This window comes from Gallinula chloropus, assembly GCF_964237585.1.
Source record: "Gallinula chloropus genome assembly, chromosome: 1".
In the NCBI taxonomy this organism is placed as follows: domain Eukaryota; kingdom Metazoa; phylum Chordata; class Aves; order Gruiformes; family Rallidae; genus Gallinula; species Gallinula chloropus.
In genome coordinates, this window is record NC_140085.1 from 107341281 (window position 1) to 107363596 (window position 22316).

Consider the following 22316-nt stretch of genomic DNA (forward strand, 5'->3'; position numbering starts at 1 on the left):
CCAGGTTTCTTCCATGTTTGGACATGTGTACGTCTGAAGAAGCAATAGTGAAAACAGGATGATCTGACTTGGTCTAAGTCCCAAAGGAAAATTCCACAGGGATACCTGAGTGAAGAAAAAAAATCACTGTCTCTAACTCTGGGCACCATATTTAACTGCTACTGTTCCTAGCCATCCAGATCAGTTCAGACCAACGTGTCGTAGCTGCTCCAAAAATGGTGGGTTTGTATCTCTTCCAGCATATATGGCAATGTCCTCTACCCCCTTGTCAGGCTTGAAGTATCAGCATCACGATGCTTCAGTCGTGTCAGTGGTGCAGAGGTCCATGATTCCAGCTTTTCTGAGACCCTTGAATTTGATAAAGAAGGTGTCATCGTGGTGCCTGCCTGGACACAGAGGTGATCGTCAGTCCCCAGCATCCTACTTGCTGCCTAAGAAACAAAATGAAGAAGAGATTAATCTTTATTGCGTTCACCTAGTTTGAGATTTAGTAGGCAGACCAAAAATTACTTTGGCTAATTAGACTCTCTAATTGGATTTTAAAAAGTTATTAACCTTTTAAATAGGCTCTCCAGAGCGGTATGTCAGCAGGTACTGAGCTAATTTTCAGCTAGCTGTTGGTTTCACTCACTGGGCTGACAAGCGGAGGGCAGGCAAGGGTCGGGTGACTCCTTGGAGAAGGGAGGGCAGGACAACATCTGCGGCCTTGCTCTGCCGTGAACGGGGCTGCAGGAGTGGAGGCCGTGGGCCCACAAGTGGAGGGTCTTGTGTGTGACGCCAGGCTGGGTGCATGCCCACACAGCTCTGCACCTGCCCTTCTGCATCACTTACCTCTCAGAAACCAGCTGGGGTTTTACCAGGAGGCCGAATGAAGAAAGAAAGCTCTCCTCAAAAAGAGGTCTCCCCAGAGAGAACCTTCTCTGTTATGGTTGTTCATGCCACAGGCAGTGCCTGTTCCTCCTGTGCAAAACCCTGAGATACAGATTGCTGAGTACTGAAAACAGCTGGCTGAAGGTGCAGTGGGGACAAAAGGTACCTAGCAGGATAATATTATTTTCTGGACATGTGGGAAGGTATGATTAGACATTTACTTACAGCTTTTGAACCAGGACTGTTGGTGACTTTTTTTCACACTTGATGGATTTAAGCAGTGCTCAGTGTTTGCTTCCCTGTGCCACTCAGTGCCCCAAATGCAAGGCCCAAATGGCACTATATGAAAATGCCAGAGCTAGGAACTGGGTCGGCTGTAGCATATCTACAAGGTTTCCTGCAAGTATTTTTTTCCTCACCTGATGTGCCGTAGGACTTAACAGGATATGAAGTCACATGGGGAGGAAAGAAGTTACACATTTATTTACCCAAACCTGCCCTATTACGTAGAAGCCAAATTTACACCATAAAATCTGTCAGCTATTCAGTTTTCACATGCTAACAAGAAGTTCAAAGCCCCCCAACTCTAAAGATCTGTTGCATTTTTCCTCCTTGCCGTAATAGAGACTTCCTCACTGCCTGTACGTTACATTGCCCTGTGAGAGATGGGGGCCTGAGGCTGCTAGTAGGCCATTTGCTGTGTCCACGCTAAAGAGATGCTCTTAGATGGATTTCATTAACGCAGCAGCTGCTCTGAGCTTGGTTCTTTCCTTCCTGCTTTCTTGCCCAAAGACGACGTACTTGCTACGTGGAGCTCAGCCTTACCATGTCACACTGGATTGCCGGCAGCACGTCATTCATCTGTCAGCCCAGTGATGATGGACTTGTGTCACTTTGTGAAGGGAAGGCTTGAGGGCTGACAGCAGTTCTCAGCTGCCAGGGTGCTCTACCAGATTCCTGGCACTGAATGGAAGGAAATACATCACGCTTCTGGTGCTGAGCTTCTTCCATAGTTCCACTTTCAAATGCTTTGCTGAAAAGCAGCAGTAGCTTCCTTCCTGCTCATTACAAAATACTCAGGTGGTTTGCCAAAAGTCGAGGATGGAGTTAGTGCATGCAGAAATATCACCTGGTCCTTTTGTCCCATGGGTCTTTGATAGTTTTATGCAAATTTGCTGCATTCAGCTTGGAGTGAGCAACCTGCAGCAGTGGAATGCCAGGCTGACAGACACGACTTTTTCTTTCAGGAGTACCTACAGCAGTGGGAGAAGTAAAATAAAACCCAGCCTTTTTAAAATGTATTAATTGATAAAATCAAACCACATAGTACTTTACCTTCCCATACATTATCACTAGATACATGTGTGCCTTGTTGCAGAAAGTAAGTGAAGTATTTTCTGTTGTTATCGTAGTCGTCATTGTAGTCTTTGTTTCTGCTGCTCTTAAGCTCTTTCCAGACTATCCTGGGGGATTTCTGAACTAATTGAGTGTCCTGTGTCTTACAACTATGACAGGGCAGCACTATCCCCTCTTTAGGTATCAAGGCTTGTGGGTCCTCTGCATGGTTCATTCAGCAAAGTTTATCCTGTAATGGAGATATTTGGTGGGGATGTGTAGTTGTAACCTGTCTGGTCTGAAGTGGCACATACTTGGAAAAACCTTACCATGATAGGTTGTAATGAGGGGTTATAAAAGTATGAAAAATAGATTCCTGCCCTATTCCTCCTCTGAAAAGACTGATAATGTGCTGCTTAGAAACTTGCTTTCAATTTTGGAGAGCCGAGTATTGCCTCTCGTGGTTTATGAGCAGGTATCCATGAGCAAATAGAGCCCTTGGGAACTTGCACCTGACGCTCGCTTGTGGCGGAGGGAGGAACAGAAAATGCAGAGGTGTCCAGTGTCATCACCACCTCCTGGTTTGTGTTAAGACCATGTGCTTGAGATCCCAGCTGAAAGGGAAGGTCTGCTGTTGGTGGACTAAAATTATTAACAGTGACTACAGTGAATAACTGTTCTGAACATCTTTTACGTGTTCTGGATGGCTGTAGGCTGCCACACAAGCAGATTTGCTTGCAAGGTCTTGCTGGTTCCATCTTGAAAGCTGATAGTATTTTTCAAAGCTGCTCAGAGCTCTGTAAATACAGGCCTTAAAAATGATAGATTTTGGGGGTTTGTTTCAATTTTTAAAAAATTAGTAACTGTAGTGAAGCACATGAAAAGTATAAACAAAACTGTGAGAAATCTATAGAGATAATAGGTCAAATACATGAGCTGGGGAGCATGATGTGGAGCTAAACCACTTTGCAGAATGTTAGTTAGTCTGGAACATATGATGTATTCACAGTCCAAGTGTGATTTTGTCGTGGACAACTGTATCACTTTATACATAATATGAAGGAAAATGTTATTTGAAATATGGTTGGAAGCAGAATAACACTCATTTTAGAATAACTCTAATGTCAAAGGCAATTAAAATTCAGTGTAGTTATGCTGGTATTGAAACTACTGGAGTGTGTGTGCCACAGGGAATTACTTGGCTCTTTCTGTGCTAAATGGAAACTTAAGCCAAGCTGTTTTTTGGGGTGAATACAGAAGATAAAAGTGGACTTAAACTATCATGTTCAACTGCTAGTTTGCATGTATTTGTGGGTTTTGGTTTTTTTTTTCCCCCTTCCATCTGTTAAATCCTTTGTGTCCCAAGTGAACTGTAAGATTCCAGAAGCCAGCAGTGTTCTGCATGTGACTTTCTGCATGGCTGCCATGGATCGCTGTTTGCATAAACAGCACCAGCAACTTGGATACCAGTGTAAAGCAACCTGGCTTAAATGGCCATTTAGCGTGGCAGTTGGTCCCAGGACCCAGCTTCTACTCCTTATTTAGTTGTACTTCTCTCCTCCTGAAGGAGGGAAAAGGTTTGGGGTTTGGTTTTGTTTTTTTTTTTTAAATAAAAAAGAAAATAAGAGAAACAAAAGGGTTTGCTGTCATCACTCATGTCAGAATTAGCGCCTCCTCAGTCCAAACCACTGCAGAAATTCCTCTTGGGAGTAAGTGGCATAAATGTGCCGAGACATCTGCTTCTCCACGATCCCTGAATTTGGAGAGACATCGTCACCACTACCGTACTGATGGGGCTGTAGAAACCTGACAGGCTCCCAGGAGTTGTTTTCATGTAGTTGACACTTCCTTGCAAAAGCCTTTGGCAGTGGGCTGTGCGATCACTGGGCAGCGCCTGATGCTCTCTGCCTTACCAGGATGCCTACTGGGGGACGGGCATATAAGGAAGACGGGTTTTAGCTGTCTTTAGTGCTTTTTAAATATCAACAATATTCCTGGTGCTTTTTTAATAACAACAATAACAACTATATTTTCCATCATCTCTGTCAATATTCAGCCTGAAAAACTAGTGCTGAATGTACCCCTGAACTTTCCTCCCTCCAGTTTCAAAGTGGAGGAGAAGCACAGCTTGGAATCCCAGTTTTGGAACCCCATTGTCTCTACGATCATGGAAGGCAGACAGCAACGTTAGACATACATAAAAAAATGATATTCTTTTCCTTTCTCTACTGAAGCCCCAACTGCTTTTCCTAAAAGCCTATCTGGCAATTTCAGGAAAAGCTTTAAGGTTTGGAACAGTTCAAATACAATTGAAAAAGTGTTTATAAACAGGGTGCCAAAACTAGGAAAACATATGGCAGCAGCAATATGAAGCTTTTAATAGGTTTATGCTGTTTCCCCCCTATCTGGTATTCTGCTACTGGTTGCGTATTGTATAAGCTATAGTGCAATTTATTTTAAGAAAATAACATTAGAAAAGGAAAATTACTATTCTGACATCAGAAGTGAGTGAAGCACTGGGGTCTCTAAATCTCATCACTGCAAAAGACTCTGAGGTGCCCAAGTCACGTTGGCTTTTGGGGTGGGGTTTTTTTGTTGTTGTTTAGTTTTGTTCGTTGTTTAAAGATTGTCTCCTATGAAATCCTACTTGATCAGGGGGCTTTTGTTTGGCTTTGGTATATAAGTACTGTGAAAACAACTGGGGAAGCACGGCGCAAGAGAGAATACTAATGATTAATACATCTGTGTCTATGCCTTTTACATTTTCTTTTTAATTTAGGGTGAGTTTTCAGAAGAGACACTGCTATGCTAAACACCTTAGGGGTGTTGACATTAGGGGACAGCACTGAGTTTCCTTAAACCTTTGAAAATCCAAATCCTTCCTAGCAGATGAGGAAATGTTTAAGCAATAGGCTATGTGAGAGCTGTCTACATTTCCTTCAGACATCAGAACGTGAACTATTAGTACTTTCGCAAATTTGTTCCCCTTATGTAGGTCTGTGAGTTTTGAGGGTACTTTAGCAATGTATATGCACTGTTTGGCAATAGCCACCTGAATTTACCCATCTTCCTAGCAATGATGAAGTGAAGAAGAGCTGTAGCTGTGCTGTTGTAAATACTACTTTTTTTTTTTTTTAATAAATATTTGGTTGTCTGAAAGTCAGACTTGATGTGCATTATTCAATATTGACTTTTCAGAGTCTCAGTCAGTCTTTTAAGATGTCGAGGAATTTTATCACATAGGCTTGGGAAGCACTGTACTCTTAACACAACTACAATACTGTGTTTTACTGTTAGTTCAATCCTACTCCTTAAAGGTTATCTTTTATTTGTGTGTTTTCAGTGGATTGAGGGCACACTCTACGAATAATGAAATTGTTCTGATGGAAGAAAATTTGCTCATCTCGGATGAAACAAGTGAGTTTGAAACATCTCATATGAAACAGTGTAAGCAGCCAGCTTGTCTTCTCGTGAACTTCAGGTAAAATATCTTATGGGGATTTAAGATTATATAATGGTGTAGCAATACACTTTAATTGTCACTTCCTCCCCCAAACTGTTTCATATGGTGTCACATACTTTGAGGCAGTTTCTAGAGTAGGACTCTCCTTTTTTGTGTGGTGATGCAATTATCCAATTTACTCTCTTCAGTTCTCCCTTTCAGCTGAAGTCTTTCCTCTATGAAGGATGTTTCTGTCGTTCAGGTAGGGCTAAATGAGCCCTACAGATGTGGGGGGGTGCTTTGGCATGGGTGAGGAGCAAGCCTGTGTGCTGCCGCTAGCCTTGGCAAGAAACACATGCTGGTTCTCTAAGCCTCAGGGTTGCAAGGTGTCACTGAAGCTGGGAGCATGTACCACAGGGAAAAATCAGCACGTCCTTGCCTCAGTCTTTCTCCTAGGATTCATTGCTGGATAGCATCGAGGGTAGGATGTGGGACTAGGGGAGCTGTAGGCTCTGGCCAGGACTATGTTTTTGTTACCTGGTGTGCCTGATCTTTCCTGCCAGCCTCATCCCGCGACATGGGCCGTGGTGGCAGGCCCTTTGCCACACCTCAGGGTCCACCCAGGAGGGCTGGGCTGGGCTGGGAGGCCACCCCACACCTTCTGTGCCCCTTTGCTGCCCACTTCTGCCAGAGCAGGTGCGGCTGTGTTCAGTCAGTCCTTTGTGCTGTTTGCTCACCCTCCATCAGCAGGCGACAAACGTTCCCCACGAGGTGCTTGGGCAGGGAGAGAAGGGAAAGTAGTTACACTGAGAGACTTCTCTGTCCAGCTGAGCTGTGCCGTGCCTCTCAGGAGAAGGCATCTGTCGCCTTTCTCCTGTCTAAACCAAGGCTGAAATTTAATTTAAATGTCCTCTAGCCATGCAGTACCCCTGGGAATGAATCCTGCAAACCGGCCTGCATCGGGTCTGTACCAACGGTAGGCCTGCTCAGCCTGAGTGAGCTTTAACGTCATTATGTTAGTACAGAATAATTAGTAGAAAACCGAAGTGCAATTTTGTCTGAAGAATGGCAGTTCTGGGGCTTTACCTCACCTGCAGACTTGCAAGGCTTTTAGTGTCCTGACAAGCAATCTGTCAGAGCAGAAATGTTGAGTGCATTCATTTTTTACTTCAGTTCTTCTCTTGCAGTAGCTCAAGTGACTCCACCGAAACTCTGGCATTCATCACAGGCGAAATTAGGTCAGAAGAGAGCACAGAGGTACTGAACTGAAAAGAGATAAATTCATCCTTGGAAGAAAAAAAAAAGTCTCAAGCTGAAAACTTGGGTTTAATTTCTCTCCTCCACGAAAGGTAAGAATTTCCTAAGGGATTTTCCAGCAAAGCTAACGATGTCATTGATATAAATGTACTTTCAAGTTCTGTAAGAAGAATATGAAATATTTTTTACTGAGCTATGTAACTTCAAGTAAGTAAGGAGCAGATTCATTTCCTAAATGTAAAGGAAAGCAGCCAGGGAAGAACCTGCCTGGTTTGTTCTTTCGGTCAATGCCTGGCGGTGCAAGCTGCTGAGTATGTTCAGGTAGCAGCAAGAGCGACGGGGTTGATTTGTCAGCGTTATTTTGCAGGACCCTAGTGCTTGCATTCTGGCTACTACCAGTCTGGTGGTAAAGCTGGTAGATAAAAACTGTCTCTGTCTGTGACTGACTGCTGGTGTGGCATTTTCTAATGTGAAAAATTATCACTTACTGTCATTTAAGGAAACAAATAATGACATCTTTGCGATAGAACATATCCCTTAGTTGCATATGCCGCTACAGTTTAGAGAAGGTTTTGCATTTTTCACTGGGCACGTGCACACAGAAATAACCTGCTTTTAGGAAACAGCCTCCTGAAGAAAGGTGCCTCTGGCTTGACCTGAGTGTCTTCCAGAATGCATTGGCATATTTGCCACTTGCTCTTCATCTTATGTAAATCTGGTATTACTCAGATACTTTCTGCAGGGATTCTTCTCTTCTAAAAGCTTTTGTAAGCAGTTAATTCCTCTGTTGAGTTCAGTGCTTAAGAGCCCTAACACTGTTGCCTCCAACAATAAACTGGGTAAGTCTGGGTAACTACTCCAGATTTATTGGCTGTTTTGATGCCCTCCCCCCCACAAAAAAGAAGAAAAAAAAAAGAAAAAAGAAAAGGAAAAAAAGAACACTTAGTGAGGACTTTCTTACAAACAGCCTTTGTCCTTTCTGCAAGAGGAGAATCATCTGGTTTGCACTGAATAGCCCCGCATCTGACATCTAGTCTTTTTCAGCAGAGAAGGTATGGAGAAGAATACTAGAAAGGGCAGGCGGGACACAGGAGATACTGCTGATGATTTTTCTAGTGCTAATAATGTGTTATATCATGTACTGTGTGCTGGTCCTGTTGTTTACCTTTATGGTGCAACTGAATTCCTGGAGGCTACTCATCCGTTCCACCTTAAGCACGTGTGGGCGCGCAGGCTCAGTACCTTCGTCCACTGGTTGTGTGATCAGCATGTAGTCCTCTAAGAAAGAGCGATTGGGTACTGTGGTGCAAGCTCCTGCAAGCGGGAGGGTGAGGCAAGAAAGCTGCTCAGCCCTTTCCTCATGGGGAGAAAGAACTTGCAAGAGAGCTCTGGCCACCAGGCTGCAGCTCCGACAGTGAGCAGCAGAGGTGACCAGTGACCCCTAAAACATTTAAATTCAGCACGAAGCAAGTCAGAAAAACACACGTGGTTCCAGATGTTCTGTGGTTTGTGTCAAGTCAAGGCTATAAATAGAGTCCACATAGTCCAAGCGGAAAATATCTGAATAGAAGCACCTCCAAATTTTGGCATCTGCACCTTAACACTGAATATTGTAGCTGAAGCTAAGTTGAGCAGCACCAGGAAAAAAACTAGTCTTATTTGAATGCAGAGTGCATATGAGCTAAAAAAAATAAATAAATTAGGTCTAGCTGAATGAAGATCTTGTTTTCCCTCATCTCTTGACAAAACTGCTTGTGGGAGTGTATTGCAGCTATGCAAAATGTATTTGACAAAACTGTAGGTGTTTGTTTAAGAGCATCTCTTAACACCGAGTCATTTCGAATGGCAGCTTAACTTTTGAGACTTCTGATGTTACAAAATATTTTTTGTAATTTTTTTTTTAAATTCTCAAATATTTATGTACAAGCATTTGCTGTATTTGCAGCCATATTGTGGGATATTGGACACTGACTTTTTAAGCTACTTTATTTCAAGAATTATTATTCTAATTTAGCACATCCCGTAGTAAAATCCGATTCTGAGAGGTAAAGGCAGACTTTTTATAAGGTTATTAAATCAAAGTTATTCTGTCAAGATCCTACTGTTATTGCTAGAACGTATAATTAACCAGCTCCTAAAGAATTACCACATCTGCACATGGGAAGAATAAATCACTGAGGTAGAAAGAACAGGACCTTCTTAATGTCCTTGTAAATAACGTGGAAAACCTGAAGATTTGCCTGCGAGCCGATGTAAAAGGAAAATCTAGTTTAATGTGCTGACCTGATTCTGTTCCTCTTGGTAACCTTGCTGTAAGGTTTTAAATCAGACAGAGCATATTTGAGACGCTAATGGAAAGCAGTGTGGGTAATGAAGTGTTTTAAATGAAATGCAGAAAAAAATATTGGTAACTCTGGGTTGTGGTTTGTTCTGGTTATTTTTTTAAATTTATTTTCTTTCAAACATGTCACATGGTTTTAGAGCTCACGTTTATGTACACCAATTTGTGTGTGTGTTTTGACATGGTCTCACTTCAGTTTAAGAATGAGAAACCTGTGTCTGCCTACACACACATTGTATCTCATTGAGATGAAAGATAATTACTGTTTTCTTCGGAGTAACAGACTACGTTTTAACACAAACTTTACCACCTTGATGCTTTCCAGCTATTTCTACCCCACATGGCTGCCGCTGTTACTGTCTGTAGGTCTGATGAGAAGAAACGTATCGAAACACCTTGTCTGCATCTTAATGGTTGGCCCTGTTAGGTACCATAGCTTAAAAACAGGGCTGTGACAATCAGGCCATACGTCTTGCTAGGCAGCAGTATGTTTGCAAAGCTGATGTGATGGAAATTCCAGCAGCTCAGGCTAGCTGCTTTCTCTGATACCAGACAAACACGGTGCTGGAGCATTTCTCTTTGAAATGCTCCCAAAGCCTCAGTTGCTCAAGGACTGTAAGGGGCAATCATTTGAGACAAGGACAAGTCAAACGTCTTTGTTTTTTTAAGTGCAAAATTGTATTTTTTCAAGCCGTGTTCTCCAAGTGGAAGGTAAAGTTCAGAGTCTTATGCAGGAGAGCTTCAGTGCGATCTGCACTGTGCAGGAAAGTCACTGTGGCTTCGGAGAGAGTGATAAGGGCTCTTGTGGTAGTAAATGAGAAAGTGCAGGACTTCAAAGTTCAGTGTTTGCCTTACAACAGTTTCTGGCTTCTGATACCTAGGCTCTGAAGCGAGGTTGATCTTTGCTCTCAAAATTGCTAATGTTGTCTCTGAGTTTGAAATTGTCAGGGAGAAACCAGACCTCCCTAAAACTGAATTCTAGTTTTCATTTTGACAGGTTGCTTTTAGGTAAGGGTTGTCAGGGTGACTGCTTGGTTTTTCCTTGGCCCTGTGTCTGCCTCATAGGAATGGAGCTGATTGGGAATTTTCTAGTAAAAGCATTCTGATCTAATTTGCATTAATGAGGAATCTTCCTTGACCCCCGTTCATGGTGCGTGGAAGAGAAAAGAGAAAGGTCCTGCTGTCAGATAGCAAGTAACACTTACGGAACCTGAGGGTCAGTCTGAGATTGCTGTCTCTCCTGAATGTCCAGAGGGTGTCCTCCAGCCACCAGCTGTCCAGCCAGGGCCTTTCACTCTGCTTATACAAAAGGGAATAGCTCTGACAGAGCTGGAGGTACTTTCTTCAAAATAGCCAGTGATCAGGTCACAGCTTTGGGATTTTGGAGACCAAGGTTCAAAACCCCTTCCTGAATTGCTGAGAAGAATTAATTTTTGTAACAGCTTGAACACAAAGGATTCTCTGCCATGTAAAATCCCACATCGAGTGAATCAGACGTGTGAGCCTGTATCCCAGATGGCGAGGAGATGTGCCCCGAGAGCTAGGATATTCCAAAGTGAGTCTGGGTCCATTAGCAGGAATGAATGACAGCATTTGAAAACCCTCAGTTTCTATCAATTTGTTGTTTAAATCTTGATGCCCCATCCCTGGAAACATTCAAGGTCAGGTTAGACAGGACTCTGAGCAAAATGATCTAGTTGGAGATGTCACTGCTTATTGCAGGGAGGTTGGACTAGGTGATCTTTAAAGGTCCCTTCCAGCCCAAACCATTCTATGATTCTTCTGTTCCTTTGTAGGGCAGTCTGTAATAATACCACATGGGCATTACGGAGGGGGTCATATGGGCACATGGGCCCATGTTCCTCTCCCTTACCTTCTACCTCCTGCCAGATGCCACGTGTTGCTCGGCTCAGTGGCTAGGAGTGAATTAGGGTTGCATTGCAGGCCAGGCTGTATGTGAGATCCCAACTTTACCGTGGAAGGTATGTAGATAATGAGGGAGGGGACTGGAAAAGAAGTGTGAAAAGAAGCAAAGAATTACAGACAAGTTAAATGGTATGCCAGATACAGGATATAAATAATATGCTCCTCTGCAAAGTGAGTGTAGCCCCCCACCAAATGGGCTCCAGAATGGTTGGCTGAGGAAAGAAAGGATGACTGCTGATAGTGGATTTCTGTGACCTGATTCTTATTCCAGTGGCTTTCATTCTAGATCAATCTGTTTGTAGACATCCATGTAACTTCAGTCTCCTTCTCTTGTCTTTCATCACTGCCGCCTCCTTGCTTTATTCCCTTGCTGTCCACCCCCAGCCTTTCATCAGACTGCTGCCACTTGCTCCGTGCCTCCCTGTCTGTCTTGCCCATGCTGCTGGCTGGGAAGCAGTGGGAGACTCAGACTAAACCAGATTTGCCCATGCTGTGCCCAGGTGAGTGTTCAGAGAGCCAGTGATCTGAACGAAATTAAAGGAGTTGCCACGAACTTACAGACCAGCCAGGCTTGCCTGCCTGCTACCATAGGCTTTCTTGGAAAAGCTACCTCTAAATACTGCTAGATGTCAAAACACACAACTAGATGTCCCTTATGCTCACATGAGTGGGACTTCCAAAGCATACTGGGAAAAAACCCTGATCTGATTCCCTGAGAATAAAGGTGTTAACTGTGTTCATAGGGTTTGTGACACCAGGACCGAAACCAGTCTCAGTGTGACTCTGTGGGATTGTAACACAACTCCACGGAGCCTTGCATTACATCTCTGTCAGCTGCCGGTGGTGGATGCTTAAGGAAGAATGTGCAATATATCAGCATACAGTGATACTTTCCAAGAATATTTTCCTAACCTCCGGCAATTTGTAGTTCGGGAGCCTTATGAACCCAAGGTAGTGACTCTGCAGTGAAAAACTGAATAGTGGCCCAGTTAGTATTTGTAAGGAGGGAGTGAATGCTTTAGCAAACGCTATATGAGCACAGAAAGACTCTTGTGTTCGGTCTGTGTATACAAGTGAGGGAGATGGGGAATTAATTTCCCCATTTCCTGCCTTATGAATGTTTTACTTAACTAAAAAATAGTATAAACGTTCTTAAGTTCTGAAAACAAGGGGAGAGTCCCGTGGTAAGGAAAGATTTGATAGGGGAAATCTGATAGTGATATTTAAAATAACATTAAGCAGTGTTCTGGATGTTGTGAACAGTGTTTCTTATTGCCATTGCAGCTCTAGCCTTTAAAGGTAAACATGTTGTGACCTTGTCATTCATTTCATGGGTGAATTCTTTTAGCATTACTAGGACATTCAATCCATCATGTACGTCTATAATATGAAAGTGAGGATGGCCAATTATTTCTTTTATGTAATTTCCTGTAGGTGCTGATATACATCTCCAGAGAACATTTTCAGGTAGCATGAATAGCTGTTCCACAGAAAATTTCCTCATGTTCTGTCTCTAAGAATCTTCTGGCAAATATATACCTATTTTTAGTTCATTACTGTTCAAATGTTTTTGTAAAAATATTTGACATAGAACTATTCTTTCCTTTTGTTGATGCTGTTATTGCAGAGATGTGATAAAAAGCAATAAGCAATGATTAAGTTTCCTTATTTTGGAGAGGAGGATTTAGAAAATACATGTAATTTAATTCCAAATGCAGATCCTTCTGTATATTACAGTGCGTGATCACTTTTGATACCCAGTTTTTAGACCCTGATCCTGCAAATTCAAGCATGTAAGATCATGACATAAAAAGATTCTGGGGCTCTGGTGCCTCATACTCTGAGCAAACCCTGGAAATGCAGCCTGGGAAAGTCTGTTCAGAAAACCTTTTCCAGAGATGCCTGGAGATATCTCAAACTTTGCTTACCTCGAATCTGGGTCTTCTCTAGCAGGAAGGACATCTGTCGCAGGCCTCAGCATGGTGACTATTTTTACAGCAGTCTGTTGTCTAAAAAGTAGAACTAATATTGGAGTTCAAATGTTTTGATAAACCCTTACAGCAAGGGAATGGCATGTTCCTTCCTAGCAGCACTCCTTCCAGGTCCATCAGCTTTCATCTCGTTGTGCACTAGTGTGGCAAGTGCTCCTGATGTGCAGGGTGTTCAGTGGATTGTGAGAGTAACAGGGTGGGTTGAGAACCGTTTTTTTTCCAATGCCTGAGAAAACGGTCTGAACATCGATGGCCCTTCCCCACAAGAGAGGTCTGGTCGTCTTCTGCTTCTCCGAATTGCACAGGTAGAGTTCAGGTGCCTGTGCAGGTGTGTTCAGTTAAGCTGCTTCCTGGGTCAGCCTTTTGATCTCCTGTGCCTCAATTCTAATTCCTGAATTCTTCCCCCTTTAGGTACCTAAACTGTCGGTAGATTTGACCTCCAGTTTAGAGCGATAAGTCTTGTTCGTGGACTTCATGGCGAAGTCCCTCTCCTCTCCGGCTGCGGTGTCATCGCGTGGACTAGTGTAGATGTGACTGATTTATTTTTAATTCTTATGATTAATTTCCTTATCGCAGGAACCTCTTGGGGCTAATTTATTAGTGGCTATTCACTTTCTGTCAAAGAAAAATTTTACACTCTTTGGGAACACTTACAGGCTAGTGAAGTGATTTGGATGCTCTGAGGCTGAAGTATTCACATCGCCGCGGTTATTTGCCAATCAACTATCTTCTCTAATTGTAGTATAACAACCCTGGCCATTTATCATTAAGCTTTGCCACATCAGTCTCTGGCCTTTTCCTGAACTCTTAAGAATTGTGACTTTTCTTTGAACTCTCAGCTTTTAGTTCCACTGACCCTATTGCCCATTTATAACTGGTGTGCCATTTATCACTCCCGGGCTTAGAAATATGGTTGGGGGAAAAGGCTCAAGTGCAATCATTCACACCTATGGCCGCTTTGTATCTGGGCTTCACGGTTTCCGTGCAGTGTAACTGATAGGGAGAGATTAGTTACAAACCTGTAATTTCATTGAAGGATTGTGATGATTCCCTACCATAAACTGTATATGATGCTCGAGAGGTTTGACATCATCGGGGTTCTGCGATTAAGTTACAGCATCTGCTATTAGTCTCTGTCAGTATCAGTTCTGGAAGAGGGGGTTTGTGTAACCCTAGTGTAAAATATAGGGTACTGTGGAAGTTAGGAAGCTTGCCGTTGCATTAATCCTCTCGGAGTCACGTTAATAGTTAAACTATAGCATGACATAAACCAGGTTTGGTACAAAGAGACATAAATATTTATTTTTATACGCTGCAGAGAAATTCTCTGTACTGACTGCTGACAAGGTCTTGGCATATCAGACTGAATTGGGACTACTTTGGCGTTTTAACAGTTTTACGTCCTGAAATAAAAAAGAAAGCATGTAAATCTATCAGAAAGAGTTGCTGGTGAGCCTAGAGTATCACTCCAGGAAAAAAAAAAATCAATGTGTACTTTAAAAGGAAAGCAAACCCACTCCTTTCTCTCTCTTCCATTCCCTTTTCCCTGTATAGTTTCTGCTATTTACACACACTCACTCACTCACTCAGTCACTCATTTTGCCCCTAGGAAACTGTAGCTTTCCCTTCTTTAAGCTGTTCTTCACACCTTTCTTTTACCTCATTTTTCTTCACCTTACTCTCTCCTGCCTTTTCATGTAAATTTTTCCATCACTTAAGCAAGAAACAATTGAGTGCATTGTGCTTTAACATAATTTTGGTCAAGGAACACTTATTTTTAAATCAATTTGCCCTTCTGTAGAAGAAATAAGGAGTTGCTTCAAAACTCCATCGAAGTATGAAGTTGTTAATGTGGGCAAGAGATCTTTTCACAATTCGTGAGGAAGGCTATGTAAGGCAAGAGTGCAGAAAGCTGCATAGTTCCAGCCAAGGCTTTGGGAAGAGCTCTCTTCTTCTGAGAATGACTCTCCTGTTATGAGAAGAATAGATCAAAGCTTGGGGCTTCATGCCATGAAAATAAGAAATGTTTTCTTTGAAATTAGAATATTTTATTTTTCTTGACGACAATGTGAATCACTCAGGAAAACAATGATTAGAATAATTATTTCACTTCACACCCTCTAATCAAATGGTCCAATTTTATAATATGAGGTTCAACAAGCTCATTCACCATTCTTCCTTGTTCTTCTTGTTGCCTCCTGTGTCCAGCCTTCCCTGTTGGCTGATGTTTCCTCCCATCAGTATGAAGCTGCGGCAGGGGAGGTTTAGGTTGGATATTAGGAAGAGGATCTTTACTGAGAGGGTGGTCAAGCACAGGAACAGGCTCCCCAGGGAAGGAGTCACAGCACTGAGCTTGGCTGAGCTCAAGAAGCATCTGGACGATGCCCTCAGGCACATGCTCTGACTTGGCTGGCCCTGTGAGGAGACAGGAGTTGGACTTGATGATCTTCATGGGTCCCTTCCAACTCAGGATATCATATGATTCTATGATCCCGTACCTTCGTGGTCACAGCATTCCCGTGCTGTGCTGTGGTGTAGGTGGGAAGGCAGCAGAGGTACCTGAGCCCCTTTCCTCACGTCTGCCCTTGGGTAGAGAAACATTAAGTTCCTGTGATGAATTTAATTTGTGACTTGTTATGTAATAAAACAAAATATTTTGAGTTAGATGACAAATTCCACAGTAAAGCTTGTGCCAAAGCTTCTGACAACATTCCTTGCATTTTCAAAACCACCTTTCTCTTTACTGTGAAACACAGCCCTCTCTCTGGTGTCACTTACTCTTAGTGAGAACATTACGAACATTTACAAACTCATTAGAAGGAGGCAAGAGATAAGAGACTAGCTGTCTTAAGGACCAATTAGCCGGAAAGCCTCAAGCCACAAAAAAACCTCAGACAGGAAAAAGTGTGGGCAAAATTTTTCTTCAGAGCATATAGGCACTTCCTTGAAATTTGGATTGAAATGTTTAATGATGAGACGTAAGACTGGAGAGCTGTGGGTTTTGGTTGGGGCTTTTTTGTTTTATTTTATTTTTCTTCATTCTCAGCATTTCCTATTACCTACCTCTAAGTAAGTTTCCTGCCAGTATTCGTGGCCTCAGTACGGGGGCTGTGCTCAATCGTACACCCAAGCACCTCACCAGGGTGCGAAAGCCTTGAGTTTCAAGTACTGTTTATAGATGACCTTCTGCTTTGCAGTAATTACCATTTAGAATAAAGAGCTGTTGTGGTATCCCAATACAGCCATTGGTTTGGGTGCAGTACCGCTTAAGTTTAATTAGTGGTTAATTAGTCATTAGTAATTGTAAATGTATAAACTGCAAGCCCTTGTGACCAGCATTGTTGTCCTGAAATGGTTTCAACTTTCATTCATTCAGGGTAAGGTACTTAAGCCACTTTGTTTCTGTATTCAAAGTTAGTACTGAAGTGAAGCCCTGTAAATCTTTGTTCCCTTCAGAGGGGAAAATGTAAATGACACGAACCAGCCACCATTAGATCTTTTAATGCTGGCCTGTTCAAGATGATGTAGTTTAAACAGTGTTTCATAAATCAGGTGTGTTTTAGTGTTGTTTACAGTTCTCCATGTGGTTTTAAAACTGGGGCTATAACTGAAGCGGATGCATGTCAGAAAGGGAAGGTTATTCTGGTTTAAATGTAGACGAACTGGTTAAATGTTCCCTGGCATACCCTTGCTCCCTAACATGTTGCTCAGCAGTTTTAAATTATTATTTTGAATTACTGTCTCACAAAGATTAAGACAAGCATTTCAGTGCAGGCTTCAGTAGATTTATTTTGGAGCTTTTGTATTATGAGTAAAATGGGGTTAGAGTTACTCCCCATTTCCACAGAAAAAGACACTGTGGACTATTGTAAAAACAAAAAATGAAGAAAATGACAATGCTACTTCTAGAGATTGGAAGGCATCTTGGGTCTCTTGTGGATGATTGTCCTGGTTCTAGCCAGGATTTGATTTAGCTATGTAAAAGAAGCATGTTCACAAGAAAGCTGATTTCATAACTCTGCCTCTGTAGCAATGTCGTGGTTTAGCCCTGGCTGGAGGCAGATGCCCACCAAAGTCAGTCTATTACTCCCCTTCTTAGTTGGACAGGGGAGAAAATATATATTAAAGAGGCTCAGGAGTCAAAATAAGGACAGGGAGAGATCACTTTCTTAATGACGTGGGCAAAACAGACTCAACACAAAGTGAAGAAGAGAGAAACTACTTTATTACACTACACTACAAAGAACAGTGAAGAAAAAAAACGGATTTGGGAGTGTGACCAGATCTTAAAACAAGTGTAACCAGAACTTAAATCACTTTCCCCCCACCACTCCCTTCTTAGCAGACTTGAGTCAGGATTTTGCTCCCTTCTTCCCCCCCACTCGCAGTACAGGAGGGGCAGGGACTGGGGAAGTTGGGGTTCTCGGTAGCACCTTCCCCCCACCCCTCCATTCTACGCAGACTTCCCTTTAGCCGTGACCTTGTTCCCTTCTTCCCCCTGCTCACAGCACAGGGGGGCAGGGACTGGGAAAAAAATGGGGTTCTCGGTTACTTCTTCATGAGCTGTTTTCCTTTTCCAGATCTTAAGACACCTCTACCTCTACTTCACTCTAGCCATGATTTCACTCTCTTCTTCCCCCTGCTCGCAGTACAGGGGGTCAGGGACTGGGAGATGGGGGCTTCAGTCAGTCCCTTGCAAGTTAGTTTCCCTTTCAGCTGGTGGGGGGGGGGGCATTCATTCCATACCCTCCCCCTGCTGCACGGTGGGGTCTCACCCACAGGAGACAGTCCTCCATGAACTTCTCCAACATGAATCCTTTCCCTAAGGGCTTTATCTATTCACCAGCTGCCCTGGCGTGGGTCACTGCTATGGCGGGCAGTCATAAATCACAATGTCTCTCAGTCCCAGTCCTCTGTGGGGTCACCAGCCTCCCCCAGCAAACCTGTTCTGGTGCAAATCTCTCTCACTCATCTCTGTGTCTCTGTTCCTCTTTATGGCTGCAAGTGCTGGCAGCAAATTGTTCCAACATAAGGTCACAGCATCTCCTCTGTGTCTCCACCTGCTCCATCCAGCATCGAGCCCCTCCACAGGCTGCAGGTGGGGTCTCGGCCTTTTCCATGGGTTTCTCCATGGGCTGCACGGGCATCTTTCTCTCCAGCACCTGGGCCGCCTCCTCCCCTGCCCTTTCCAGGCCTTGGTGTCTGCACAGCTCGTTACATCTTCTTGCTCCCTTCTCCAGTGGCAAAATGCAGCTGCTTCCAGGTTGTTTTCTCCTGTATGTGATTCTCAGAGGCGCTTGACTATCTTTCTGGCCACGACTTTGGCCTTGAACTGCTCGTTGTTTATAGTTGAGGCTGGCAGAAAACTCCAACTGCTGCTTAAAGAAACCGTCTCAGCAGCACAGCCTCACAAAACTGCAACAAGCAACAAATTATTCCCTTTTTAAAAAGTTTGTGAACGTATTTTAGAGTTACCTGGATGAAATGAGTTTTGATTTTTCCTTCACAATTCAAAGAGCATGGAGATGCAGCCTGTGTCTTGCAGGGATGTAACATCCTAGTCTTAAGACAGCCTCTTTGCAGGCTCTTCTGTTTGGTGGTAGCACTAGCTTTTTTTTTTTTTTCTTGAGATGGTAAAGCCCAGGGAATTTCACCCCTGAGCGTGCAGTAGGAAAAACTGGGACAATTAAGTTGCTTGTCTTTTTAGTTAATTTTTTTTCTCCATGGGTTATGAAAAAATAAATAATTAAAATTGGACTATAAATAACATACTGAACTTGCTCTGCTGCAAGGTACAATGTTGTCCTTCTCAGCAGGAGGACAATTTATACTGTAAATAAAATGAGTTCATTCTGTTGTCCAGGGACCAAAGGGGCAAGTGGGAGAGTAGGGACTAGTGCAAGCTGCACAGCAGTAAGATCCAACTTTAATTTATCAAAACTATCTTTGCTTCTGCGGCTCCACACAATTTAAAGATGACTTTCTCTCAACACGTACACGTGAATTTTATTGAATAAACTCCCTATCTGGTGATATGCTGTTTTTATATGGTTTATGTGATCTGTAATAGACACTCTTAGCCCTTCCCTCAGATTTGAAAAAGATCGTAGTGGCTGCTGACGCTGTTTTCTAATGTGTTTTTTTAACATTGTGCTCTTCAAATTTGAAGTTCAGGAAAAAATCCTGTATTTTAGTGACAGCAAAATGCCTGCAGCTTAGATTCTTTGAAAAAGTGAAAATGCTTTGTGACATGAATGCAATTTACCCTCTTAACATTCTCGGTACAGTGCTCTCTGATCTGTTTGCTTCCTATGTACTTTCAACCCCACTGAAAATGCCTTAAGGTCCCACTTGATAACACTTGTGAGCCAAAGTGTGCTGAATCTCTGAAAGATGATCAGAGTGGTCTGCAAATTGATGCACATGAGTGTTCAAAAACGACCTGGGAAAGATTGTTTCTTCTAGAGGTTGCTTGTAATTTCAGATTTGATGGTAGTTTTGCTGCTTGGAATTATGTGTACATAATGAGGATTCATTTTTGGCAGATCTTTATTTCTGAGCATTATAGAACATGCAAAATCTGACCTGGAAATTTGCTTTAAAAGGTGGTATCTTGATTGATAATTACTTGAGTAAAACTAATGTAGAAGAAGTAAAGGAAGAATGACAATGATGAAGCAAAAATTAATCTACTGCTTTTATGGGATTTGTGTGGGAAGTTGTTAGAAGAAGGTACAGCTTTAAGGGGAGGGGGGAATCACAGAAAAAAACCAAACAACCTAGCAGTGGTGCACCTGATGGTTGACTTTGGGTTGTTTGTTTTTTTTTTTTTAACTTGAGGTAAGGTATGACTATGACTTGCCTTTTTGATTTTTGTGGAAAGCTTAGAGAGTTGGACAATTTTCCTTTAGTCAAGTTTTATAATTAGAACTGCATTTCATTAGAAGCCTGCTGTCCTAACTCCTCCTGAGGAGGAAACAGTTGATCTACATAAAATAACGCAGGTGTAAACATTATACACCAAGAAAGAGTGGCTAATATGTGTGTGTTAGCATTACATAGAAATAATAGCCAAGTCTGTCCACTTGAAACTGTAAGCATTGTCAGCGTTGCTGCCCACAGGTTTGCTCTTCGGACCATTTTACGCTTACCCTGGATGCCCGTAGAGCTAATTATAGGCTCTTCCTGTGATCTGTACTGAAGTTCACACTGATTTCATGATTGACCCTATTGACCTCGAGTGTTTAAATTAGCGCTACAAAAGTGCTCTAAACCAGCTTGCTAAGTCAACGGCTTTGAAAGCCTCTCATCATTTCAAGACTAGCCTGAAATGTGTTAGCAGGCTGGAGGTCTGTATTTGCTCATGTATACCCTCTGGCCAGGTAACACTGTGCAAACTCACAGGCTGTTTTTTTCTAGTCTCAACAAAATAGATGGTCATCAACATGTGACTTTTTTGTCACCCAGTCATAACTGCCAAATAGTATAACATTTGTACTTTATGCATGCTTCTTCTGAAAGAATATATAGCTGTATTTAGAAGGCCTTTTGTTCCCCTCTAAAATGCAGTTAAATGTATGGAGAACTTTTTTGTCTGTAGAATATATTCTGTAGCCAGTTCAGAATTAGTCATCTTTTGTGCTGAGATTGAAAGAATTTATCAATTCCCACTGTCAAAACATTCTGGATTTTTATATGGCTTACATAATTTCCTTCATATCTAGTAACTGTCTGTTAAGAAAGAGAAATATATAGAAAGGAGTGGAGAGTTATTTTTATTGTAGCTCTGCCTAAAATCTCTGGTCAGAATTATGGTTCTACTGTCTCACTTTCTGTATGTGTGAAAAGAGACAAAATGTGAGTCTCTTTATAATATAGTTACATAAGATTTTATTTGAGAAAAGAAAGTGGTATTGCTTGTTTTGCAGAGACAGTATGGTGGAAGTACACAAAAAAAGAAAAAAAAAAAAAGGTGATCAGGTTTTTGTGACCTCAACACAAGGAAGGTAGATGTTTAAAAGTTCACAATTTCAGGTGCTGAACAATCAGGCCTCGAGTGTCTCCGTGGCAGTAGGCTACCTATGGATCTCTACCCTCTACTTCACCAAATGGATAATCAACAATTTCAAAGATATAGGCTCATGATTTTGAGTTCTGAATATTGGGAAACAAGCTCCTGGTTGATTTAACAAAAAATAACCAAAGAAATCTTTTGTAGAGATGGTAAGAACCTCATTGACTTTCAGTGCAGAGTTTAAGGCATCCCTGCTCTTTTCCCTGGATTTTACATATAGCGTAAATCTGTAGCATGATCAATGAATTAGTGAGAAAATATCTGTTAAACTTGGGAGTCCTACCAGTAGCGGATCACTCTAGGACATAACTCTTATCTTATTTTAGCAAGCTAATGCATAAAGAACTGTGGTTTGGCTTCCAACTTTGGATCTCATTGTTTTAACTTGAGAGAAACTTTTCATTTATATATACTTTGCCCATATCTTACTGTTACAAAGGACAAAAACCACCACTACCCCCAAAAAACAACCAAAACAAATAAAAAGCCACACCCCAGCACCGTTGGAAATGAAAGGCATGACTTTGCTGAAATGCTTGTTAGGCCTCAACATCATGTCAACATCGTAATTAGTAGCAGGAATTTTATTGTGTTCTGTATAGATGAATAAACACATTACCTCCTGATAATCTTTTCCTTGTATGTTCTCTCTTATTCCCTTTGCTTCTATAAAAATTTTATCTTGCAGACCATGAGACTCGTCTTTACAATACCCTTGTGTAGGCAAGTTGCTGTATCACATGTATAAATAGTGACTGATGAAGCACAGTTTCTATGTCTCTTAAGCTTCTGTCCAGTAATGTGACCCTTGGCCATCATTTCTCTTCCTTCTTATGAGCTGCTACTTATAAAACACTTCCACTGGGTTTGTCAATTTTCAGAAATGAAATTAAGCAATTTTGAAGATTAGAATAGTTCTAAACCAAATCAAATTCCATAGTATAACAGATTGTTGTCATCATTCCATGCTTTTCTCTCACCTTAAATATCAGTAGCCTAAAATATGTACAGATTAAATGCACTGTTGGTCAAGCATCTTTCAAACTACCAGTTAACTTTAGCTTCTTGTTAACAGGCAGC